Genomic DNA, 19,435 nt, shown 5'->3' with positions numbered 1-19,435 from the left:
TTGATCCATTTTGATTTGACATTTTTCAATATTGATGTGGTTGTGCAATAGCACAAGAAAATTGCATGTTGGAAACATTTACCATCAGTAGGTGGGCAATGAGTTCATTTTTTATGAATTCACTTTTGATTAAGAAAATTAACAAGACACATACAAAAACTGGAAGACTATATAGCAAAACATCAGCAGTACTTACATCTGTTTGGTGATTAAATGTTGTTTCCTTAGCTTTAGTATATTTGAGACAGGATTATTTCTCTTAAAAAGAAAAATAAGGCACTGCAGAAACACATGAATGTCAGGAATTCGGGTTCAAAAAACCAAGCCAAGAGCCCAGCAATAAAGCTCTGAAACACAAGGCAGGTGCAAGCATAGAAGTGGAATACAACTTCCGTTTCCTCTTGATTTGTATTTATCAGACTGTTTTCTATACAGTTTACGATCTCAGTGTGCCTACATTTTCTGCAACTGATAACACCAATACGTGTTATCGATGCTAGCAAGTCTGGCTTTTAATTTCTACAAAGTGTAGAACATTTTTGTAATTATGTGCTAAACAAAGCACATTAGAAAACACGTGTTTGTACAATATCATAAAAAACAAAAATTTAGTTGGTTACATTACTGGTTTCTTGGGTATTTCCTGACCAATGTTTGAACATGGGTTGGTGCTAGATATCTTTACAGCCTCTGTAATTAATTTCATCAACACTTTATAATTGTCAGAATGGAGATTATTCACTTCCTTGGTTACATTTGTCCCTATTTGTTTATTTTACAATACAGTTTTTATTTCTTTTTCAGAAACTTCATTATTGTTAAAAATAATACTGCTTTGGAGAGAGCAGGTTTTGTATCTTGCAACTTCACCAAATTTATTTCCTAGTTCTAAAAAACTTTGTCAAGTCTGAAAGTTTTTCCATATATAGAAACACTTCATATTTCAAGAGGTATAATTTAGTGTTCTCTTTTAGGTTTGGATGTCCTTTATTTCTTGATTAATTGTCAAAATCACTAATAATATATTGGATAGAAGTTTTGAAAGTGGGTTTCTTGATCTTGCTCCAAATCTTAGAGGAAATTCTTGTAGTCTTTTCTGCTTCAGCATAATGTTGGATTTTAGTTTTCCATATGCATAAACATTACTGTATTTAGGTATGTTCCTTTTATATCTAATTTGCTAGTGGTATCCACTGAGGTGTGCTGAATTTTATCTATTTTTGGCATATGTTGAGATGATCATGTGATTTTTACCTTTCATTGTGTGAGTGTGATATATTATGATTGATCATTGATTTTTGTGTTGAACCATCCTTTAATCCCTGGGATAAATTCCTCGTATGGCTGTAAATTTTTTTTATATACTGTGAGATTTGGTTTGCTAGTATTTGTGCATAATTTTTGAATCCAAAAACATGTTTTCAGGGATATTGATTTGTAGTTACATGTGTGTGAAAGTCATCTCCTTGTTTGGTGTTGGTATTGTGCTAATACTGCCCTTCAAGAAGTTCTTTATTTTTTAAGATTAAAAAAATTTTAATATTTATATTGAAAAGGCAGATATACTGAGAGAAGCAGATACAGAGAAGAAAGATGTTCCATCCACTAGTTCAGTCCCCAAGTGGCTATAATAGCCAGAGCTAAATCCGAAGCCAGGAGCCTCTTCCAGGTCTCCCACATGGGCCCAGGGTCCCAAGGAAAGTGGAGCAACCAGGATTGTTCTTGGTACAAAAACTTATTTTATGTATGTTTAAAATATTTGGAATGTCTCTCATTTAAATGTTTTGAAAGAATAAGTAGGTTCATATATAAACTGAAGACAATGGATTAGTTATTACGAGGTCTTCTAACTCAATTATGTGAGCATATACCTCATTCACAAGGATGCATGAAGGTTTTCAAAACTATTTTATAAAAATATTTAATGTAATCAATTCACTACTATAAAATATGTAAAATTTCCATTCTGCTAAAAGTCATACTGAATTTTAAGTAAAGACAAAATTAGAGCCTATCATTGATGCAAGACTTTTTTTTTAAGATTTATTTACTTTATTACAAAGTCAGATATACAGAGAGGAGGAGAGACAGAGAGGAAGATCTTCCGTCCGATGATTCACTCCCCAAGTGAGCCGCAACGGCCCGTGCACGCCGATCCGAAGCCGGGAACCAGGAACCTCCTCCAGGTCTCCCATGCGGGTGCAGGGTCCCAATGCATTGGGCCGTCCTCGACTGCTTTCCCAGGCCACAAGCAGGGAGCTGGATGGGAAGTGGAGCTGCTGGGATTAGAACCGGTGCCCATATGGGATCCCAGGGCTTTCAAGGCAAGGACCCTAGCCGCTAAGCCACGCCGCCGGGCCCGATGCAGGACATTTTGAAAAAATGTTTCTCTAAGCACGCCAGAAGGTTAAATTGGCATATAAACAGTTTGTCTTCACATGCATAATCAAGATAAGAGTCATTTTTAGATTATATCTTAGTGATACATAAAAAAGCTGGGTTACTCTCAATGAACTATAACTGTAAATTTTAACTGATTTAAAATATAAGCTATCACATTTGGTTGTTATATGAAATTTTGAAACCATATTTTGTAATCAGTACAATACATAGATGTATGAATATATACACACATGAACACATAGGTTTAGTTATAGCAATTCTATACAAAATAATAAATTAATAATTTTTGCATTCAAAATTACAGGATGTTGGTTGGATTTAAAATTGTGATTAGCGTTCAGCAAGGTGATGCCACAAGTTAAGCCACCATCTACCCGTCTTACTGGGTACTGGTTCTAGTCCCGGACCAGCTGTTCCTTCCTCTCCAACTTTCTGCCGATGCGCTTGGCAAAGCAGTAGAGGATGGCCCAGGTACTTGGGTCCTTGCCAACCCTGTGGGAGATCCAGATGAAGTCCTGGCTCCTGGCTTCAGTCCACCCCAGGGTCAATCCTTGAGCCCATGTGGGAAATAAACCAGCAGACTCTTCTCTCACTCTGCCTATCAAATGAAAATAAATCTTAAAAGATGAAACCAAACCAACAAACAAAATCTGTGACTGGAGCATGCTGTATTAAGTCACTGAGTAGGTTCAACAGTTTTCCTTGGTGCCTGGTTAGAATGACTCTAAAAATCAACACCACAGATTCAAATCTCAAAAGCTTTCTAACTTATACACTATAAATTATCTTCAATATCAGAAACATTTCCATATATAAATGATTCATTTTTCCTTTCCTAAAAACTACATCTGAAGAATTTAGAAAACTAGACAATATAAGAATTTTTTTACAAGTATTAGTTTCGGTAAATTTTTTTTAAAAAATGAAAAAAGATATAGGAATCTAATTTGGGAAACAAGAGGCAGAAAGAGGGCCCGGCGTGATAGCGTAGTGGTTAAAATCCTTGCCTTACACGTGCCAGGATCCCATATGGGTGCCCGTTCTAAACCCGACAACCCCACTTCCTATCCAGCTCCCTACTTGTGGCCTGGGAAAGCAGTTGAGGATGGCCCAAAGCCTTGGGACCCTGCACCCACGTGGGAAACCCAGAGGAGCTCCTGGCTCCTGGTTTTAGATAAGCTCAGTTCCAACCGTTGTGGTCACTTGGGGAGTGAACCATCGGACAGAGGATCTTCCTCTCTGTCTCTCCCCCTCTGTATGTTTGCCTTTCCAATAAAAATAAATAAATCTTAAAAAAAAAAAGCAGAAAGAGATTCTGTAAATCTCATGCAGTTTCAAGAGCCTGAATTTTTAAGATTTCATATGTAAATAGGCCACAGAATACCTGCCTATGAAAGGAGGACAAAAACGTGGCTCAATAGTTGAAACCTCTCATGTTAACAGAAATGGGTCTGAGGAGATAAACATGGCTATATAGGGAAAAAGTAAACTTGGTCACAATCTTGTAAGGACTTTAATCTGTTGTGATACACTTTATTTTACATAAGATCCTTGAAAAAACTAATACCAGCTAGTTACAATTTCAACACTAAGTAATTCCTCATTGCATATTTCAAGCTAAATCTAGAGGTAATGAACACATAGTTTCCCAAAATTAGGTATGAAAATAATTTTAAATGATATAATTTTCACGCAATTTCAATAAAGCAGTTGGTAGCACATACCACATTTTTTTTTTCATTTTGTTTACTTGAAAAGCAGAATGACGGGAAGGAAGGAGATGCAGACAGGAAGAGATCCATTGGGACACTCCCCCCGGAAATGTAATGCCTGACGCCAGGGCTTAACCTGGTGAGCCATAATGCCAGCCTCATAAATTAATATATTCTGACATCAACACACTGCAGTCACATTTATGAAGCTTAAATGATTTTAAGCATTTGTACAAAATCATATCTGAAATCTGTAGATGCGTGATTCTCAGGAACATAACAAAATGAATTACACTGATATATCACATTAGAAAAATATTAGAACTCTCATATCACTTAAAATGTTACTTTTATATAACCCTATAATTATAGCAGTCTGAAGAGTTGGTAAGAATTATGTGGGTGGATCTACTTTCTGCATGAAAAAGGTCCCTCCTAAGAATCCCTGGTTTTGAAAATTTCATTACTCTTTAGATTTTTAATAAAAACATAAGCTGCACGCATTACCCATAGGTTACAATCAATAAATAGCTGTTGTATGGATCAATTTAGACCATGTATCCATGGAACATTTAATATAGCAATTATCTGAAAAATCAGTTGATCCACAGCCATTATTTCATATGAAGAGAAAATGAGGTCTGGAGAGGTAATTTTATTTTCCCTAAATCACTCAGCTGTTTAACAACAGGGTTGGAATTAAAATCCAATGGACAATAAACACCTGTTCATCTGCCTCCTTATCAAACACATGCACACCTCCTGCAAAGCCAGTGCCATTTCATGTCTTATTATGAGTTCATACTGTATTTAAACATCATTTTATGTGTCTATTATTATGTTTTCCCAAATTATAACCTCCTGCTCAGCCGTCCCTCCTAGGCAACATGAGGACCATTAGCCAGCCTATGCAGAACCCATGTCTTTTGGCCACTCCATGCTCTCTCTGTCATGTGACATCTGGTTATTTCATTGGCCTCCTCGCTTGTCTCAATGCCTCTGCTCCCACATTCACGCAGGTTAGACTGTACACAAGCTCCCAAGCGATCTTCTGAAAACATAAATCAGATCGTGTCACTCTTCTGCTCAGTACCCTGGAATAACTCCCTATTGCTAACAACAAAGGGTGAAGGTCTCCTGATGGCCCCTCCTTGATTCTGCCCCTACCCTCATCACACCCAGGTCCAACCTTACACCCCAGTTTGCCCCATCCCACCTGCCACTCCGGCCCTGCAGGTCTTCGGATCTGTGTATGCCAACGTGCTTCTGCCCTCAGGCCTCCGATTTCCCTGGCGCATCTGCTCAGAATGCTCTTACTCCAAATATCTGTGGAAATGTTTTATTTGTTTCCCAGAGGCTCACCTGGACACCCAAGTGTGGATTCTCAACATAACCTGCTTTAAGGACTGTAATTTTGGTCTGTACCATGTATTACCTTTGACTCTATTACGTTCACTTTGTTGTTTTCCACACAGTAGCACCAGTGCGCAGAGCAACACAGTACAAGGGTCAGGTTTCGCTCACTTAGATATTCCAGTTGCCTAGAACTGTAAGTGGCACAGAGTGGAGACTTGGAATATATTTGCTAAGTTGAAGTTAATTCACTTCACTTTCCAATAAGGCGGGATTTTCTTAACTTGCAGAATATCATGCTTTTGAAGTAGCTCAAATATGACACTGATATTATTATAACCCAGATACACTCATAACCTTAGAGTGATCAAATACCAACAAAAAGGAGAAACCAGATAGACTGTATATACAGTATATGTATAAATACAGTATATGTATATATACTCATTTATACTATGTAATTTATTTTTGTATTTTCAGAATTTAGCTTTCTTAATACTTTCAGATGATTAAAGTTCTATTTAGACTTCAGGGGAAAAATGACAGCTTATGTACAGTTCCAGAAACTACCTTAATTTACTATGCTTGTACCTTTCAGGCCATATAGAACAGTGGTGTTGTTTTAAATATTTGTATTGTGCCCTGATCATAGAGATCCAATTCCTAAGACTCACTTCGTCACATAAATGCAAGTAAAAACAAATTTGACCAAATACAAGTACAAGCATTTCACTTGTGTTTTCTTCAGTCCAATTATGATTTTTTTTCTTTTATTTCACTATCATGACTTCTCATAACTAAGTTCTTTCCATAGGAAAACCAGAACATTAAAAAAATCCTAGAAATAGCTTTGAGTTCCCCTAGCAAGAGTTAACTGCTGAATAAAAATTCTCAACCATTTTCCTTTTCATAAATGCAAACTTACTAATTGAAGCTGAGCACATTGGAGCATTTGTTATCCCCAGTGGAGAAGCTGAAACGGCCCGAGTTAATACATTGTGACTACAGAGCTTAGACACCATTAACAAGCAGAAAAATGAGAACAATTCTAGGCTGCCGTCTATTCTTAGTAACTGTATTTCTAGTTATTATTTCCCCTATTGAAAAGGTACATTAGGATCTGATGTGTTTGGCATGGTGTGCAGATTGCTAATACTTTCTAATTATAGACTGTTTTCCTGAAAATCGAAGACGTGCTGAAAACAAATGTGCCACAGAGCTGCACCTGCAGTTTGACTCCAAGTTGCTGGGAAGCCAAGTGGTCATCAGAAACTCTCTCAGCGTTTGATGGCTTTATCTTAATTTTGATTCACTTTTTCACCATACGTCTGAGAGAACTTTCTCAATTACTCTGCTCTCAAATTGATTTGGATTTAGGCTCATTTGAAAACTGAAAGTATTAGAATATTAAGACTTTTTCGTCTACAGTATGAAACTCTCGGCATTTATAAGGAACACAGGAAAAAGCAAACTCATATTAAAAAAAATCTGTGGATAGGCAAATTATTGTGGTAGGGAGACAATGGTACATCAGGAAAGGTAGATTTGGGCCCAGACCAGCCTCAGTACACAGCCTGCTCCGGGTTCTTTAAGTCATAGTCATCTCATTTTGTGGGGTGTGATATTGGCAATTCAACTCATTGGATTTTTTGTGAGTAGTAACGACATATAATAAAACTTTCAGTATAGTTCTTGCTCTTGGTTAGTCCTTAATGGTTGATAACATGTGTGTGAGTTATTCTGTTGAATTTGTGAATATTTCCAGAACATTAGATCATCTAAAATTGAATCATGTACTAGGATGAGAGCATTACAATTACACAAAGTGGCCTAACAGCTTAAGTCCTCGCCTTGAACATGCCAGAATCCCATATTGGAGCCGGTTCTAACCCTGGTAGCCCCACTTCCCATCCAGCTCCCTGCTTGTGGCCTGGGAAAGCAGTCAAGGACGGCCCAAAGCCATGGAACCCAGCACCCGCGTGGGAGACCTGGAGGAAGTTCCTGCCTTCTAACTTCGGATCAGGGCAGCTCTCCCGCCTTTGCAGTCACTTGGGGAGTGAATCAGCAGACGGAAGATCTCTGTCTCTCCTTCTCTCTGTATACCTGACTTCCAAATAAAAATATATAAATCTTTTGAAAAAATACCCAAAGTAAATTTATATGATTTTGACAAATGTTTGTCTTTGGTTAGACAGAACAAAAGGCTGAGGTTTCTACTAAGTTTTAATTTCAGATGAGTTTTTGCAAGCAGTTGTTAAGTACCATATGGATACAGTGGGAGAATAATCCCAAAATCTCAGCTTCGATGGAAAGTTGGAGTGGCATTGCCAAAGGAAGAGAGGCTTCCCTGAGTGACTCCTATGATCATCCAACTTCCCACTTGGATATAGCTAACATACTTCAGTAGCCACAATTATTCATTCTGTTCTCTTAAAAAATTGCTTCTACACAGTTGCAGACCAAGTAGAACTGGCTCACCTATTCAACAATATATGTTGCTGGACTATTGAGCCTTTGAAATTTCACAGAATCACATTAACCACATCCTATAAAATGTTTTCCAATTTGTAAATTTAAAATGAAATATAAAAACACAAAATTATTGTGTATAGATATATGCAGTAGGTGTTTTCTCAGTAAAGCAAGAATCAGATAATGAAGAGATATTCATGGAAAAATAATCCGGCATTGCAACAATTAAAAATATGCTGGGACAAGGGATGGCGTTACACTGTGATATGATACGCTAAGCCTCTGCTTGTGGTGCCACCATCCCCTATGGGCACCCATTTGAGTTCCAGCTCTTCTACTTCCAATGCAGCTCTCAGTTTATATCCTGGGAAAGCAGCATAGAGTGACCCAAGTACTTGTACCCCTGTACCCAAGTGGGAGACCCAAAGAAAGCTCCGTGTTCCTGGCTTCAGGCAGCTCAGCTCTGACTTTTGAGGACATCTGGTGAGTGAACCAGCAGCTGGTAGGTCTCTCTCTCATCCTCTCTCTATTTCTCTCTATAACTCTTTCAAATAAAAATGAGCCTTTAAATAAATATGTTTAGGGACTGTGTATCTCCCTACACCTCCTGCCCCTGGCTCTAAAAATCCCATCTATACACACTGCTGCGATCGTGTTTTGACTACTACACTGGCTAGCTGGGACTTTTTGAAACTTCTACTTTCAAATAATTTTATCCTTACAGAAAAATTGCATGGCATGAAGCAAAGAACGGCCACATACCGTATCCCCAAGGTCATCATCCTAGTCTAGATCTTTTTCTCTGTTCCTTTCATTTATTTTCCCCTAATCATTTATGAGTAAATGAGAGACTTCCAATTCCTTTGTCCTTTGATCTCTGTGTACTTTCTAATCTAGGACCTTCTTCTGCATAGTCACAGCACAAACATCAAAATCAGAACATATAACATTGGTGCAATACATTATCCATTTTCCACTATTATTATGGTTTCACTAATTCTGATGATATCTGATATGTACATTATACGTACTTTTTCCTGATCTGGGTTCTAGCCCAAGATCATGGCTGTGTTTCCTTGGTACACTTCCTTTAACCTGGAACTGTTCCTAACACTCTCTTCTATGACATTAGGATTTTTAAGAATATAGACCTGCTTTATGGGGAGGTTTGCTCCTGTTCAATTGGACTTTATGCATTTTGACTAGAATGTGTAAACATTACCTCAGCATGACTGAAGCTTCTTCTATTCTTAATGTCATTGTCTAAGATCATCTGATTAATGTCCTGTACATTTCTCCCTATTAACAATTAACAATTAACAATTAATGATAATATACTTTGCAAATATGTCTATAGGCTGCTTCTCATTAAACATTCAAGTTCTAATCCTAACAACCTTGGATGATTCCTGCCATAATCAATTATTACATGTTCAGTTATTACATATTACAAAATGGTGACTCTCCAACTGCAACTGCATTCACTCACTGACATCTTATTTCTTGCGAGACAACTTCTTTCCCCTCATGTATTTTAATCATTTTTATATCAGTATAGAGCTGTGGATTCATATTTCATTTAGTATGATCATTCAGCAGCTGTATTCCATCCACTGCTTTCATGATTTGTTTTGATGCTCAAATCATTTCATCTTTCTGGGTTCATTTCTGTCAGATCTTTTCATTCATGTTTTAAATTTTGTAACTTGTGAAGATTAGGGTAAGCCAAGACTGTTCTGGAGTGCTGATGTGTTTCTGCAGAGCCCGGCCTGTGATGTCTGCCAGGGCTCGTCTCTGCCACTCTCCTTTTTTCTCAGTATGCATCATCAGCTCCCGTCGCCTACTCTTCCTCCAAACTTCCAAGCTTGCTCATGCCTCAGGACTGTGACCTCCGCTGATGCCATGACTTATTTTACTCTTCTTCCAGACATTCACCTAACTTTCTGTTCTTTACCTTTAAGTCCCAACCAAAATGACGTCACCTCCAATAATGTCCAAAGATATCACTCTTGGTTCAATTTAGGTTCTTTTATATATTACAGTGCATTTCACCAATAAATGTCGGTGTTCAGATTTTTGTAAGAAATTTCTGTTTGTTACACTAGAATTTAAAATTCTAAACACAAGTTTATTTCTATTATTGAATGTTATATTTTCATGTAAGTCAAAGAATGCCTGATATATAATAAGAGCTCAATAAACGGTTAATGAATCAATTAATGAAATAGTTCAGAATATGCTAAGGTGATCTACATGTGGCCCCTCTTGACAACAGCCTTGATAATAAAACCAAAATTTCTAATGTTGGCTGCTGTGGAATCTCTGCCAGAGTTGTTCAGCACTACCAATGTAGTCCTTCTTTTGTGTTGCCTGTGTCTTAGAAACTCCTACCGTAGCTTCTGGGTTTGTGGCATAGTGGCTAAAACTGCTGCCTGTGCTACCAGAATCTCCTATGAGAACCGGTTTGCATCCCAGCTGCTCCACTTTAGATCCAGCTCTCTGCTCCTGGCCTGAAAAGAAGCAGTGGAAAATGGCACAAGTCCCTGGCACCTCTGTGAGAGACGTGGGTGAAGCTTCTAACTCCTGGATTCACCTGGGCTATGTCCTGATCATCCTCTGTAACTCTGATCTTCAAAGTAAGTAAATAAGTCTTTAAAATTTTTCCAACGTTTTCCCTAAAGCTGTAGCACCCTATTTCTCTAGACTTGCTAGTACATTCAGGTATGTATGCACACATTTTTGTCTTATTGACCTGGAGTCATTAGGTCTATGAAACGAGTTTGATCATCCATGTTATCATCTATTGTGATCTTACACTCCAGCTCTCACAAGCCATGCTTTGATGCCTCTTTCCCAAGTTCTTGGTGACATCCTATTATTACCTCTTGTGCTCAAAGTCACACACGTCTCTTTTGAACTCTACTAACAGGATCATTTGTCATTTTGAAGAAGTTGGCCAAATTTCCCTGAACACACAGAAATCCTAATCAAATACTGCTAGATTTTGTTGTATATACTATGAAAAGAATACCAGTCTTTGTCTTTGGGGTAATAATATGCAAAAGAAAATTTACGTATTTACTCTTGGTTATAAATCTTTATTATGATGCAGTGGGGATAACAGTATATATTATTTAAATGCAGTTTGTCAAGTGCTAAACTATACGTCAGATATGCTCACATTCACACGTAGATGAGCATCCATAGAAAGGAGTACAATTTTCTCTATTTGCAGGCAAACAAATGGGAGTATTGTAGGTATCAATATTTTTGCTAGTGTCACTAAAATAACACAATAAATAAGAGACCTGAATATGTTCATACCAGGATTATGAAACTCCAAAGCCTGTTCCTTTCCTTTATGATATACTGTTTCACCTCCCACACAGTGTATAGGTAGGTCCTTGAAGGCTTTTCTTTGTGACTATGACCTTTCCAATCAGCCTAGCCAAGGTTCTTGCTGTGTTTCACATTGGCTGCACTGTGAGTGGCCGTACCACGTGCAGGTTGATTGTTGCGTAGTGTGATTGATAGACATTTCACATTCTAAGACAGAGTTATAATGTTAACAGGTCTCCAACCTACACATAACTCCAGGCAAATTTAATCTTGACCTAATTGTTTTCCTTTTCGGAAGGGGTTAGGATAGGAAGTATTTTTGAGCTGAGTGTGATCTCAGCTTTTAGGAGCTACTTAAGGATGTTAAGAGATATTTCTGGTTGTCCCAGCAGCAGAAGCACTACCCTTTACTGAAAGTAGCACAACTGTGTTAATAGGAGACAGAGGCTAACCATCCTACAATGCACAGAATATTCCTCCACCATAAAAGATTATCTGGCCAAGAATATTACTGGCACAGAAGCTAGAAATTTCAGTGTGTTCGTGACAGACAGGACAAGAAGTTCAGACTCTCATTTATCATCTTTCCTAAATGTCAATAACATATTCACAAAATGCCAATAATAAAGCACACATAAGAGAGAATATGGAAAGATTAGTTGAGTCACTGTCGGACATGCGTAGCACTCTGCATATGCTCAGCTATTGTCATTGTTTGTTGCTGCAGGACATCAACGCCAGAGTGAGAGTCTCTGTTTTTTCTTGGGGAACACAGACTTGCCTCCACAAATGAATGGCTTCCTCGATCCAGGGGAAAATGGAATTGTGGTGGTTAATAAAAGTACTCTTTCTTCTTTCGTACCACACCATGTCTGCTCCGAAAACTGAGCATCTGTGATCACTTTACACTTCTTCTGATCCTTTCTGGGAACTAGCAGATTGATTTTCAAGCTTATCCTGTTGACATTTTCAGTTCCTAGGAAGTAAGACATTTGTTTTGCTCGAAGTTTTGTCCCTGTGGATAGCTCTACCCCGGTGGCACCCATCCTTTTGGGATTTCAACAACCCCCCGAATAAACCCATGTCCTTCTGCTACAGGAACTGAAAAGCGTCAGAAATACGATTTAAGGAAATTGAGTCTTTTGATCTCAACATTTCCTCTGGAATTCATCTTTCTTACAATTTTTTTTAAAAAATTGAGAATTTACCCTGAAACATACATTATTTCCTGCAGGCTAATGTGTGTGTTCTCAGCAGCATGAAAAATGGGCAGAAAGGTGTTGGCTAGAGGAGGAATGACTGAGAATGAAGGAAGGTGAAATACAATGAGAGAGAAAAGGATATTTCAATCAAACGGATTTTTAAAATTTTTTCCAATCTTAGGTTTTAAGGTATGAGAAACAACATTTTCCATGTGGAAGGAAAATCAGCAGTTAATTCATATTTAGAAACTTCTCTGGTTTAGTCCTAATTTCAGTGTCTGAGTTTCAATTAGTTTCTTCCTCAACCATATCATTCAAAGAATGATATCCATATAGAATGATATTTTAAGAATTAAGAGGTTGTACTTGTAAGGGCTTGGTGCACACAAATCAAAAACTTCCAAGTTTTGGATAATTAGATTTGTTTACAGTTTGAAAAAGTAATGAAATCTCATATACACCTTATGTGCTATTTCTCAGCAGTAACAGTGTAAGCACTAATAAGCCTGATAGTTAAGATGTCCATGTCCCCTAACAGAGAACCTGACTATGTTTACTAATCCTGAATCCTAGGTCCAATTTCACCTGAGGCAAGCCCTAGGAAGCAGCAAAAAAAGGTCCAGGTAATTGTGTCCCCGACGCTCCCTTGGGAGACCTGGTTTGACTTCCTGGCTCACATCTTTGGCTCAGCCCACCCAAGGCCATGGAGGGTATTTAGGAAGTGACCCGGCAGATGGGAGCTCTTTCCATTTTTGTTTTTTGTGGGTTTTTTTTTTTTTTTGCTTGCTTGCTTGTTTGTTCTTCTGTCTTCTTCACAATAATTGAAATCCAATTAGAAAAACCACAGCACAATATCACAATCAGAATGAAAATTGATGTAATTCAGTACAGGAGATTTTCTTTACCTTTTGCATTCCTGGTAGGTATCCCATGTTGTGGATACACTACAGTTTGTATAATAATTCAGTGCTTGATGATTTTGCAGTTGGAAGTCACTATGAATAATACTATAAACATTCTGGTATAGGTTTGTGTGAAGGTATGTATTCATTTTTATAGGATAAAAGATCACAAGTGCAAATGCTGGGTCATGGGTAGTTGTGTTTTTGAAATTTGTATAAAATACCAAATTATTTCCCTGATATGTAATGAATATCCAATTATACATTCTCCTGATAAGTTTTGAATGGCTCAGTTTTTTCAAATCCAGAGCACTACATCATGGTGTCAATATTCCTTGTTTTACTGAGGTATGATTGACAATATTTCTGATATAGACAAGATGAATACCATGATGTTTCAATATGTTTTTCTATTGTAAGATGGATACCATAATCAAGCTAGTTAACATATCCATTCCAGGATGTACTCATCTTTTAACTACAGGTGTATTCTCTTTAATCAACATTTCCCCGTTTTTCCTAGCCCCGATCTCTGACCACCACTATTTTCCTTCAGTGTCTATGAATTCAATATTTTTTATAATACGTCATAGGTAAGTTTTCTGGTATTTATCTTTCTGCATGTCTGGCTTTTTTCACTTAGTATCATGTCTTCCTGATTCCTCCATGACTCTTGGAAATGATGATATTTCATTTTATGTGACTAATATTCCATTGTGTGTGCACGTGTGCGCGCGCACACACACACACACACACACACGGGCTTCAACAAATTCCTGGGAAATTGAATAGAAGATAATTGCTCATTTTCCTTGAACTTGTTGATGCCCTCATGTGCGTGTGTGTGTGTGTGTATGTGTTAGAGAGAGGGAAAGAGGAGAAAATTTCTTCATCTATTGTGTGGAGTACTTGCAAGTTGAATTCATACCTTGGGAGCAATGAACATGGCAATGTAGGTATCTCTTCCTTGGGAACAAAGACTCAGAAATGGAAGATGGGATTACTGGACCATATAGTGGTTTTATTTTTAATGTTTCTAGGCTTCTCCATAATGTTTTCCATAAAGACTACATGAATGCATTCCAATCAACATTGTGCAAGCATTCCTTTTTCTATATATGTTCACCAGCACTTTTCATACCTTGACATTTTGATAATAGCCAAAAAAAAAATTCTAACCTCCTAGGATTTATTTTTTAAATTCTTTCTTGAAATTTGCTGATTTTTCTTTGTCTTCACATTTGTCTGACAAAAATATTAGAAATGTTTTTGTTTTTATTTTTTAAACAACTTTATTTTATACACATGCATTTTAGAACATGAATGCTCTGTAATACTCATCTGTGCTCTTGGGCACACATTAAGCATGCATTGTGAATTGAATTCTAAGTCTTTGATGTATTCATTCTGTAAACACATAGAACTAATCTAATCTTTGTGAGTACATACACATATTTGTATACACAAATATATAATAATTTATAGGAACTGGATATTCCAGAAGATAAAATAACAACATCCTTGCAACAAAAATTGAAGTAAAACTAAAATTCAAGAGCTGATATTGTATAGGCCTGCTGGACTTCAACTTTGGAAGTATGCAGAAGTCTCTGAGTTGATTCTTAAGGACTAGCAGAGGTGGAGCAGGACCACTGGGCATGTGATGGGATACAGGAAAACACCAGTGGTTGTCTGAGGCTGCAGACTGTATAAAAGGACATTTTGTGGGTAATGAAGGGAACACTAGCCAATAGCCTGGACTAACCCCAAGCCTCCCTTTAGGTGAATAATCACACCTGTGATTGCTACCATTAATAGTTCCAATTCTGCCTGAATAAAGTTGGAATTGGGCTAAGCAACCACAAAACAATCAAATGAGCAGCACTGATCAAAAAAAAGGAACAGAAGGAGAAAGAAACAAATAAACAAGCAATAATAATGCCTAGAAATAAAGGACTTTGTGACACACCGTATAGTGATGTTTAGAAACCTAACACTATGAAAGAAGATCAACAAGCTCAGTAGTCACAGGGTGGTCTTCTGATGGAAGATCAGCATGGAGTATAAATGAGATAAGAGGAAGAAGATAAACCATGCTTTTAAAAACACATTAAGACTTAAGCATTATGAACCAATGAGTGGATATGTAGAATACTAAGAAAAATTGCAATTACTTATACTGAATTATTTTCAAAAATACTTCAGTGACAAAAAATACTCTAGATTTGAAAAAGTTATAGATGGAATATGTACGAAAGAGAAGTACATCAGAGGAATTAAGATATTGGAAGGATGGAATAAGGCACTAGTACAAACTAAGACTATGACATTTCCCAAAATTAAGAATACAGGGAATACAAAGGAGTTGTATTTGTTAAATATGACTGAGACTTTTCCAGATTTGAAGAAAGACTAAAACCACATTGACACATATTACCATTAGCTGTATTGGTATGTCAAGAATAAATAGGGCCCGATACGATGGCGTAGTGGTTAAGGTCCTCGCTTTGAACATGCCAGGATCCCATAGGGGCACTGGTTCTAACCCCAGCAGCCCCGCTTCCCATTCAGCTCCCTGCTTGTGGCCTGGGAAAGCAGTCGAGGACGGCCCAAAGCTTTGGGACCCTGCACCCCTGAGGGAGACCCGGAAAAGGCTCCTGGCTTCGGATTGGCTCAGCTCCAGCCGTTGCGGCCGCTTGGGAAGTGAATCATCGGACGGAAGATCTTCCTCTCTGTCTCTCCTCTCTGTATTTCTGCCTTTCCAATAAAAATAAAATATATATATGTATATATATAAATCTTAAAAAAAGAATAAAAAGTTCTTAAATACTTCAGATATATGGAAAAGTTTTCCACAAAATAACAACAAATATATTTGCAGCCTTGATGTCATCATCAAGAATAAATGGTAGAAGACAATGAAATCGAATCTTTAAAATATTGAAGGAAAATTAATTTCTACATAAATACTGAAAAAATATTACTCCAAAAAGAGTTAGAAAAGAGAGTTTCATATACTCAGTAAGAACAAAATTTTCTAACCTACAAAAATATCTTCGGAGTAATTACTAAAGACACAATTCATATTTACTCCAGAAAACAAATACATATCAGAATTTTTTATCTTAAAAGCCATCATTTTTTATGAAAAATATTTACAAATCTGCTTTGAAAAATAATTTTTTGCAAGTAGGAATGTATACTTAAATTTCAGACAACCTGCTAAGTTTTGTTTCTCAGCAGGGAAAATAGAGATGATATTTCACATTTTGATAGAGAAAATTATTCAAATATAGTTTGTACTTAAGGTAATAAATCAATGAGATGGAAAAATAAAGAATGAAGCATTTTTATATTCCAACTTGAGGCAATAAGGAAACAAATAAAGAAAGATAAAACACAGTAAACAGAAAATACAAAATACTACAAATAACTTCATTCTAAAATGTCACTAAGGAAGAAACTTCATAGGACTAGCACATTTGGAAATTATCTAAAAACAGAAATTAAATATTATGTAAAATTTAAAAATATTTATGCTGAATAATATGAAAGTATTACATATCAAATTTCATGAAAGGCAGCTAAAACATTGGCTGGAACAAGACACCTCACATGCGAGCCCGTGGTGTAGTATGGGGTTAACCCTCGGGTGCCTACATCCCAGGTACAGGGCCTGGCTCAAGTCTTGTCTACTCTGCTTTGGATTCAGATTCCAGCTAACACATGACCTAAACGGCAGCAAATGATAGATCTAAGTGCTTGTTCCTTTTCCAGTTCACATGAGAGACCTGAACTGACATCTGGCCTCGTTGGCTTGGTGGACCCAGCCAGAGATGTTCAACGTATTTCACGAGTGAACTATTTGGTGCAAGGAAGATATTATCTCTTTTTCTACAGCCATTCCCACCCCCAATTTATTTCTATGTTTCTCAGATTTTCTCTCTCTCTCTGTTTCTCTGCATTTCAAATAAAATCAATTTTAACAAATCTTAGAAAGGTACTTTCTAGAAGCTCAATTATTTTGAAAACAAGAGACATTATGAAAGATAAGACAGTCAGTGGTCAAATGGAAAAAAATACGCAATTGCCAAAGCAACAGAAATTTGCTTTAAAAGAATAATGTAAGCCATACTATTTACGGGCATGGCTGTGAGTGTTTCAAATTACATTCTATTGTCCCATCCTCACAGTAACCTATATTGTCAGCACTACTGAGATTTAGTATAAACATTTTAACACAGGAAGGAAAAAGAGGACATACCTTTAACAGAAGTTAGGAAAGCAATACTAAGATCTAAGGAAGTTTTGGTCAGTAAAATAAAGTTTTGTCAATTACCAGAAGTAACTTGCTTAAAAAATAGTATGGACAGAGTCTTGCTTGATAGCTTAGTTGCTAAATCCTCATTTGCAAGGACTGGGATCTCATATCAGCACTGGTTGTGTCCCAGCTGCTCTGTGTCCTATCCACCTCCCTGTCTGTGGCCTAACAGAGTGGTGAAGGACGACCTAGAGTGTTTGGACCCTGAATTCGTGTGGGATACCAGGAAGAAGCTCCTGGCTCCTAGCTTTGGATTGGCTCAGCTGTGGCCATTAAGGCCACTTAAGGAGGGAACCAGTGGATGAAAAATCTTCCTCTCTGTCTCCCCATGACAGAACTCAAGTAGTTCAGCCCCAGAAAATGCTGCAAATATAATTTACATGTCGATGAATAAAAAAATTATCTAAGAAAAAATATATAGGAAAGTCTAAAAAACAGTCTTCATAAGTCATTAATAAGCCAGTATATATATGTATATATCATACAACTATAATTCATAATTCCTTATTATTCATCATTATATTAAGCATCTTAGCCAAGGCAAATCTCCTAAAAAAATTAAAAATACATATAGATTGATAAAGGAGAAATTAAACATTAATTATTTACATATATCACAGTTATCAATAAAAAAGTTATATGATACTGTCTAAACAAGCATTTAGACTATTAATTAAATTCAGTGGGAAGGATAGGCATAACACTAATACTTGAAAGTCAAAAGGAATATGTATATTTTGATACATTCAATAGCAAAAATTAAGAACAAATAACCAATTAACATTATAACAGATGCACAGACACCCCGCTCTCAAATTGGAAATGGGAAATTGCATGTTAACTGTAACTATGATGCAGATGGGAAATGGAGGCTGAGCTTTCAGCCTTAAAGCATAATAAACAGGGAGCTGATTCCAAAGCTGGGGAGCAGCTTGGACTGCTCCAATAGGAAATGCTGACATTGTAAAGGCAGTTTAACCCACTTTCCCAAAGTGCTGGGACAGGGGACATTTTTTGACCAGCTTGTTTATGATCTTCTATTGTCTAGGTATTTTCCAGCAATTGCCATGGAGTCAAAAACCTAAGCTTCTTTCTGCCCAACTTTCGAAGTTTTGTGCATTCAATTGAAAGGCATAGTGACACAGAGAGGGGGAGAAACAAAGGAGCATATATTGATTCAATCCCTAAATAACTGCAACCTCCAGGACGACATAACGACAAAGTTGAGGCCAGGAACCTGGAGCCCCATCCAGGTCTCTCATGTGAGTGACAGGGAGGGGCCCAAGGAGTTGGACCATCATTCATTGCCTCACAGCCAACATTAACAGAAAGCTGAGTGAGTTGAGGAGAAACTTGGACCCAGGCTCTGCCACAGAGGTTAAAGGTATTGTAAGCAGTGTTTTTACTCCCTGTGACAAAACACTTGCCCTTCTTTTTATTTGCTAAAATTATTGCCAGTTTACTCTGTCGGCCTTATATGTCTCACTTAAATCTTCTCATTTCAAAAAACATTTCTCAAAAGTTTATGTTAGGTTTAAGCAGTGGAATAATCTTTGTTCTCAGGAATATTTTTTCCCAGTGATTTAAGTTATGCACATGAAACAATTCAATAAAATCAGTTAAGTCAGTGCAAACACATCATCTTGAAAAAAACAAATAAATGTTGCTCGCAAATTCACTCCCTAAAGAAAGGAAATAAAGCACCCTGGTGATTGCTGGGAAGTTCTTCTG

The sequence above is a fragment of the Ochotona princeps genome, chromosome 7 (assembly GCF_030435755.1).
Source record: "Ochotona princeps isolate mOchPri1 chromosome 7, mOchPri1.hap1, whole genome shotgun sequence".
In the NCBI taxonomy this organism is placed as follows: domain Eukaryota; kingdom Metazoa; phylum Chordata; class Mammalia; order Lagomorpha; family Ochotonidae; genus Ochotona; species Ochotona princeps.
The sequence above is the reverse complement of the archived record's forward strand: the minus strand, read 5'-3'. Positions refer to the sequence as shown.